General features: G+C 37.8%; 1 non-coding gene across 1 annotated transcript; it reads right to left on the reverse strand.

Moving 5' to 3' along the window:
* Positions 1-2,539: 2,539 nt before the first annotated feature.
* On the reverse strand, positions 2,540-2,612 carry TRNAM-CAU (transfer RNA methionine (anticodon CAU)). Its single transcript has one exon. It is a non-coding gene; the product is annotated as a tRNA-Met (tRNA).
* Between the last annotated feature and the right edge of the window lie 6,031 nt (positions 2,613-8,643).

The raw sequence follows: 8,643 nt of genomic DNA on the forward strand, positions 1-8,643 counted from the left end.
GAGACAGACAACAAAAGTCAATCTCATTTTGGGCCCTTTTATGTATAACAAAAGAAAGTCACAATGGTCAATCACACACTCTTTTAGGGATCCTGGGGATTAATTCCATCTATACTGAGTTAAAGAAGAAAAAAGATAATTAAACACACACACATACACACACAAAAACCAAAATGCCAAATGATTATTGAACAAGAAGTAGCACTACATGTACGGTAGTGTCTGTCTGAATGAAGACGATCAAAAATAGTAGCTACTATTTTTCATGCGCTTTTTTAGACGTTAAGATAGAAAGATGAAGAGAGGAGGGCACATTTTATTATGAGGGAATCAACATCTTTTATCAGGAGAGAACTGTATCAAAGCAGATTTCTCTGTCTTCGTCTGCTGATGTCTTTCAGAGAAGACATGGGACGCTGGGCCTCGGAGTGGTAAAGAAAGGGTCTAAAAATAAATCTGCCCCTCATTCCTGTAATAGGTCTGATTTGGCACTTCTGCCCCCTAGATTTCCCTTAGAGATGCAGACAGCATTTCTTTCTTTGACAAGAGGCCCATTTTCTACCGTTTCCCTCAATCTTTTATTTGTTTTACTGGTCACAAGTAATAAGAACAAAACATCTGCTCTTTATTGAGTGTTTACTGGGTACCAGGGACTGCGCCAAGCATTCTATCTAAGTGGCCTTCTCTAGGTTTTGTAACAACCCTGTGAGATTTGTATTTTCTGTATTTTATAGATTAAGGAAACTCAGAGGCTCAAAGTTATTAATAACTTGGGAAGGATCTTAGCACTGTCACATGGCAGAGATGGTCCTCAGACCCAAGCGTGTTGAACTGCAAAGCTTACGCACGTTGTTAGCCTAATGCCCCCATGCAGCACACTGCAGAATGCAGGTCACTATGATTTTTACTGCAGTGCTCACTTCTCTACGTCATGGTATCTTCTTCCTTTTTTTTTTTTTTTTTAATTTTGCCTTGCGACCAGGCTTATAGATTAGGGTTCATTTGCATGACTTTTAACTCAGAAGTTAATAAGGTAAATATCCTCTACTGTTCTGTGCTTTTAGAGGATCTAATGTTCAAAAATGCTATTATAGATGCAGGAAGAAAAATTAAGATGAAGATCTTTAGAAGTTGGTAATTTACTTTGTGAAGGAAAGAATTGATCTGCCTTTGTCTCTGTTTCTGTCAAGGAAAGACTGAGGACATACAATGCCTAGACTGGTTCTGATGTCTATTAGATGGATTTCTCCTGAGAAGTTTAGATAATCTTTGATATTTATATAGTGGCAATCATATCCCTGGCACTTAGCAATGGCCAGAAAGAGATTAGATAAAAGACCCTTAAGAGATTAGTGTAATGTAACCCAGACTTTGATGCATCTGTTCTCTGTTGGCTTTCGAAGTCAGGCCCCCCGTGCTATTTTTCACAGGAAACACGAGGGGCAATTTTGGGGTCCTCTATTATGATTATTTTTCCTGTTCCATTGTTTTCAACTTTATTGTCTTGGTGCCTGGATCTTCTTTGACATAAAATGTTTAATCACTCAATTTTCTTTTCTTTTGTAAATTAACTACCATTATATGAAGGCTCTTTACTTATACCCCAAACTATGACCAGTATTGAAATGGACCTCTATCTTAATCATTTCTTTCAAAGAAAAATTATGATTAATTAATTTCACCTCCTAATCCTCAGACTCCATTTGCATTTTTTCCAGAACACTCCATTTCTCTTCAACCCATTCTGTTTCTCTTCAAACCACAGTAATTGGGGCAAAAAAGATGCTTGGTGATTGGCTGAAAGTGTTGGGATAAAAAGGAAGCCTTTCCACATTCCTCTGATTATTTTTACAGATTGCCCAATGTTCCTTTTTAAAGCCAACTCCATTTCTTAAAAGCCCCAGAGTGATTGCTTATACTAATCCTAATGTATATCTAAGCGTATTGGCCTCTTGGCCCAGTTTCTGTGTTAGAAATTGAATGCACATTGAACCCGACCCGGTCCCTTCCTGCTCCCCCACTCCCACATACGCCCATGAACACACATACACACAGATTTTTTTGTCAGTATATGTTCCCTAAGGCTCAAAGCACCCCGTTAAAACAGCCACCCACTCTTCTTAACCACTACCACCCTTCCTGGTGTCAAAAGGAATGCACTTCTTCCATGGGGTTTTCTTACAAAGACACACACACAAAGTATTTATCTCGGTTTACAACAATTCTCCTATACAATATATTTAGTTTTATGTCCACTTCATTTTATAATCTCAATTCATGGAGCATGTCCTACCCGAAACAATGTCTTTGATGAAATATTCGACATGAATTTTGAAATCTCGTGATATTTTAATAACTTTCAGCTGGCTTATTCTTTGATACTAGTCACCTCTTCATTTCCATTTTAACTTCTATTAACTAATATTAATTAGAGAAAGTACAGTTACTAAGAGGAATGTAAAATCGCTGAAAGGAAATTATCCTGAAAATTCTCTTCCTGGGGACGATGGGCAAAGCAAGGATGAGGGCAAAACACAACTGCCCCCTCTGAGGTTTGAACTCAGGACCTTCAGATTATGAGACTGACGCGCTGCCTACTGCGCTAAGGAGGCAGGTGAGGGAGCCCTTGCTCCGTGAGTGTCCCTCTCCTGACACAACAGACAACGTTTTCCTTTGAAGACTGAAAACTGGCCGGATACACGAATCATCAAATTTCCTTCACTGTTTTTAAAGTACATTTTAATGATTGGCTCGAATTGGCTTTCAAAATTAAAGTTGCTTTAATTATATAGCTGGACTGTTCTAGTGCAGAGACACAGGACACTGGGATAAAGTAAAACTAACCAGGGTTTTCACACGACCTTTCATTTGTATTCCCTCTTGCCCTTCAAGATCCAGGAAAGGACTGAGGGCATGGTGGAAGCATTTCTGGAAGAGGATGGATTGCAAAATGTAGCTTATTGTCCTGAAACTTAACATAACTTAATTGAGAAGAATACAGCTCCATTTTGTTCTTTGTTCAGAAAAAAAAAATTAGTATTTTCTTGAAGACCTGTATTTAACTTGCTAACACGGTCCTGGTTGAACAACCATGTCATTCCAGGCAGGTAATGACATAAGGTAATTTCTGTAACCTTGTAAAGCTACTAGGAGTTTTGGGTGATTTTTCCCTATAGATCTTCTCTGTGTTTTCTACTAACTAGTTAAGATGAAAGGAGAGATGAATGTGTTTCTCGTCCTAGCAGGTGAAAGAATTACACTAGGTGCAAGTCTTGGAAGCCAGAACAAAGAAACAGAAGCCGGCAGACCCGGGTGCGCAGCGGGAGGAAGTTCATGTATTTTTCACTTCTCTGTAGGGCCGTCTGTATGTCAGGTGTAAATTCAGTGTGAAGTTAACTTCATGGAGGAAGGACATTTTAAAGGAAACTACATATTGGTTATTTAATGTGCAAATCTACCCATCTTCAATGTTGCTGCTTTACTTCAGAGCGTTGATTGTTTGCCTTTTAACTGGCAGCTTATCTGAGCTGTCATTTTGAAGTTATCAGTCCTGTATTGTCTGTGATATTTACTCAGAATCATCCATTCAAGAGCCCTGAATTTAAGGTTTCCAAAGCCTATGTTGTTCAGAGAGCAGGTAAGACAATTATTTTTGTTGCTGAGAGGAAAAAAAATATACACATATGACCATAATGTCTAAAACTCACACCTGCTTTGAATACAAAATACAAAACACCAGAAATAGATCACAGGGAAGTAAAAGAGGGTCAATTACAGAAACACGACTGAGGACGGACACCCTATCAGACAAAAGGATGATGTTGTGCACCGGTGCTTTTTTATTCCTGGGAATAATTGATTTAGCAAACTATTGTGTTCAGGCTAAAAAATCACAGTCATGACACAATCAAATATTTCTGTTGTTTGCTGGAGGAACGTGACAAAGTTGATTGATGAAGTCACTCAAGGTTTTGCTTACTGAACTAGGGTGTAAGCTCCCAAAGGTCAGGAAGTAAAGTAATTTTTCCTGCACATCTCTTTTAGAAGGTACTCGAAAGATGCTATGTGCCTCCCAGACCTATAAAATGGCCCTACCAGAATCCGTTCTCACTCAGGCCCCCAGACACACTTTTGATTGGGGGCAGAGGGCAAATTGGACATCAAAGAGTTGCCAAAGGCTTTTCTGCTGGGAAGCTCAGGATGATTCTTTGATCTCTGTTTCCATCCCCCTCACCCTCACTGCCCCCACGTGTACCTCACAGTCTTCGCCAGGCCCCACCCTGCATCTCTGCTCCCCTCAGTGACTCTCACAGAAAACCCCTGACATCCTGGTCTACATTAAGGAACAAAACTAAACAAGAGTGCAAACAATCAACCTTCTAATCCAGACAAGCTGCTATCATAGGCTTTGGCTCCCTTATCTGAACAGAGAAAATATTCAATGAAATCTTTTAAAACTCAGTTGAAAAAAAAAATAGACAGCAGTTTGGTTTTTTTTTTCCTCCTACTTGTGTGTAGAACCCAGATTCTATTGCTAGTGCTACCTTTGGCTCACCTGCAAAAGAATCAAGAGGGAAAATTTCTACAGAACCAAATCTCAAGGTTATGTCCATTTAGCTACAGAAGTTTTGAAAATCAAATTTAAAAAGTTTTTAAGTGGATTGCAAATGAGTCTGGCCTGAAAGCAAAGCATTTCATTAACATCAGTATACAGCAGAAAATGGTTTCTTTTGAGAACATACTGATAGGTTTGCAGTCAAAGAAATATGTAAATGTTAGAATCTCTTACATACTCAAACACACAATGGGAGTTGTTGAAAATAAACTTCAGTTTCATTAAAAGAGGTCTGGTTCAATATAAAGCATTGTCTTAAAGATGTAAAAGGTTTTAGAATCTCCTTAATGGAAGAGAACAGATAATCACTAGCTTTGATGTTTTAGATTCTGAATGCCTGGAGGAAGGGAACTGAATCCCATGACCTTCTGGAGACTATACCCTGTATAGGAAGGTCATTCTGGTCCTGGAATCAGCAGATGGTGGGCCCACACTGGATGGAGCCCCTAAGTCAGAGTTGGCATCACTCAAGTCTCTTTTGTCAAGTAGTAGTTGAATAGCCTTACCATCAACACTTCCTCCCCAAATCAGATATTGATAGCTTGATTTTAGTTCAACCAACATACGCTGAGAATCTTCTATGTGCCAAGTTCTATTATTGGTGTCCTGGTAGGTATAAGAAATAATAGAGCAAAACTAGAAACTTCACTCCCAAACTGTATTTACAACTGGAGTTTTGTCCTCTAGCTTCTTCCATTGCATGAGAGTTGAAAGGTTCACAGAAGACTCATCGTGGAAAACAACCAGTTCTTTCTCCTCGGCTTAAGGAGAAACTGGATTGTTTTGAAAGGTGCTTTAAATACTTGGATCTAATTTCTAGGCAAGGAAATGTTTTAAATCAGATAAAACAGTGTGATATGTTCATCTCTAAATGAGTATAAATCTTTTTCCTCTGTCCCTTCATAATTATTCTGGCATTTTTCAGCTATTAAATGTAGATGTTCCCTGAAGTGCTGCTTTCTGTCTTCGAATAGCAAAGAGAAAGTCCTTCTTTTTTCTTATCCACTCATACCGCATCTACTATAAACTTAAAGCAAACAACTTCTAGAGTCTGTCTTTCCAAGATCTCAGACATCTAGCCCTTCTACCTCCCCAATTCTTTCCTCAAATATCCCCTTAACCTAATACCTCCCCTTACTACCATGATTAAAATTATTCCCTGCCACTGCACCCCAAATCCCACAATCATGCTCTATTTTTATAGCAACTAAATATATTAAATAATTAATCCAATCATTGTTTCTTTTTCATAGTTTATCCTCTTCCTACCTATTGTACAATGTAAACAAAGGGAGAGCAGGGATTTTGTCTGTTTTGTATCTGATGTACATCAAAAGTCTTAGAAAATTTCCTGGCACACAATCGTCCATCCAAAATATTCTTTGAATATATGAACAAATCAACTCCAACTCCTGAATCAAATATTTCTGTTAAGTGTCTTATTTTCTCATTAAGTTCTAAGTTTGAATTCCATGTCTAACTCCTTTCTCACTTTTCCCCATATAGCCTGTGAGACAACAGGTGTTGACCATACTTCATTAATGGTGAGTCTCATGTCTTTCCTTTGAATTCTATTCCCACTCCAGCAGTCTAGTAGAAATCCCTTTTTATTTCCAGATTGAACACAACAGCCTCCTAACTGGATTCCTTTTCCCTAATCCCTTTTATAACTCATATTATGCATTGCTGCCTTCCTAAAACAAAGCCTTGACTATGTGATGGCAGTTCATTGATTCTTTCATCAAATATTTATTGAGATCAAATATATGACTGTAAGGGTTGAAGAGACAGAAAAGTCTTTTCATTTGTAGAGCTCATATTCCTAGCTCAGTAGTCTTAACGACTTTCTGTGGTATACAAAGTAAAGTCTGCACTATTATGTTGACATCAAGACTCTCCACAATCTGATCTCATGGAACTTTCCCATCTTCATTCCCATTATAACCTCTATGTATTCAAGCACATGTCAAATCAGACCATGTATGATCAATTTTGTTCCATGTTTCTGAGTTCTCACTGGTTTATCTCTGTGTCATAGACTCTGATTCTACCTTGCAAGAATCCTATGCACATCTGATTCCAACACCTCCATGAAGTCTCTGACTTGCTTCCATTTACTCAGGAAAGATTGCTTCTATATTGCTTTTTGTCTATTTTTACCTCTTCAAAGATACGTGTCATGTAATACTTTGTATGCTTTTTATTAGTCTCCATGTCTCACCTAGCACACAGACCATGCCTCAGTTCTCTTGAACTTCCAACGACTGCCCTGCTGTGTACTTGCTCAATAATGCTCGCTGCATAAAGGAAACAAAGGATATCTTTTCTCTCTTCCACTCTACGCGACACTCACTTTAAACTGAATCTTAGTGATAACTCTTCATCTTTGAGCAAATGTCACAACATCCCAAACCGTACATCCTGACAATGATATTGAGTGGGTCCAAATCCAAGCTTGTAAGTCAAAAGACTTCAGCTTTATTCTGGCTTTATCACCTATTGTGTACCTTGAACAAGGTACGCTTACCTCTGTGCCCATCTTCCTCATTAGTAAAGATAGGCAAGTAATTATACTTATTTAATACTTCAGGGTGATGCTGAATATCTGACAATAAGCACATCATCTGACACTCATCTAATGATTAGCTATTATTATCGCTGCACAGATAGCGTGTTAGGGCTGTCTCTTTACTCACTATCCCCCTCCTTTCTCCAAAGTTCTTACTCTTGATTGCACGACTGTGTCATGCCCTATCCTATCCCTGCTTTCTGCCCCCTGCCACAAACAAACAAACAAACAAACAAACAAACAAACAACTCTCCTTTTGTTCCTAGTCAAGACATATGCATCCAGCAGAAGCCAGTTCAAACATTACCTTCTTCATGAAGCCATCTTGGTGTCTCCAACCTATAATGAGTTTGCTCTTCTGTGAACTGTCATAATATCTGGGGGGATATATGACACATTTCATTCTTTCTATACATATGCTGTTTTAGTTATTTCTTCTGGCATATTCATTACATGATATTTGAAATTAAGGAAATACATATATAATAAACTATAAATTATATTATATATTTTATATACACATGTATATATATATTCTCAATAATATCTAGTACAGTTCCTTTTAATCATGTTAGGAAGTATACACTAGATTTAGGAGCATGAGATGTTAGTTACAAAGAGCTGGGTTTAAATTCTGTCTTTTTTTTTTTAATAAGTTATCTTGGACAGGCTACTTAATCTTTTTGAGCCTCACATTTCTTCGTATGGACAACGGAATGACAACGCTTACATTACTGGATAGATGTTGTGATTAAGGTAAACGATACATGCATATAACACAATGTCTGACACCCAGCAGACACTTCACACATAGAAACTGTGATCATTACTGGTATTACCGTTACCAATTAATATATTCCTAGAAAAACTAGCATGAAGCAGTGACGAGTCCATGAAAGTCAGGAATCTCCTTTTTACTGAAAACAACTGAAGTTGTTGTATGCTATACGTAAAATTTCTTTAAGTGCATATCTACTTACTTCCTTTTCTCATTTTTTTAGTAAGTCCGTAAGATTTTCCATTTTCTTTGTAATGAATAAAAGTGAAAATAGAAGAAAAGAAGAAAGAAGCTTGTTATCTTGTGTCTGGCCTTAATTTAAAAATCATTTTGTCACACTGAAAACGCTGAGACAGACAGAGCCATTTTTCCCATCAATAGGGTGCAGTAAATCTATCCTGAAAAATGAAACCTTTTAAATGAGAATATCCAAAACTCCCTAAAGTTCTTCATTGGTTTAGAATCTTTTTGCTGTGTTGACAAGAACCTTTGAGACAGGACTTAGAGGCTTTTTAAGGCCCAGATCTTAGGTGGAATAATAGTAACAACTTAGCCTCTAAAATGCCACATTGTTGGTTTTCCACCATTGGATTGAATGAATGTTAAGATGATGTCTACTTGCCTTGTAGGTGTCTGAAGCAGATCAAACAGGATATGGAAGAAAAAAACTGGTGTCTTCAA

The sequence above is a fragment of the Camelus dromedarius genome, chromosome 20 (genome assembly GCF_036321535.1).
Source record: "Camelus dromedarius isolate mCamDro1 chromosome 20, mCamDro1.pat, whole genome shotgun sequence".
Lineage (NCBI taxonomy): Eukaryota > Metazoa > Chordata > Mammalia > Artiodactyla > Camelidae > Camelus > Camelus dromedarius.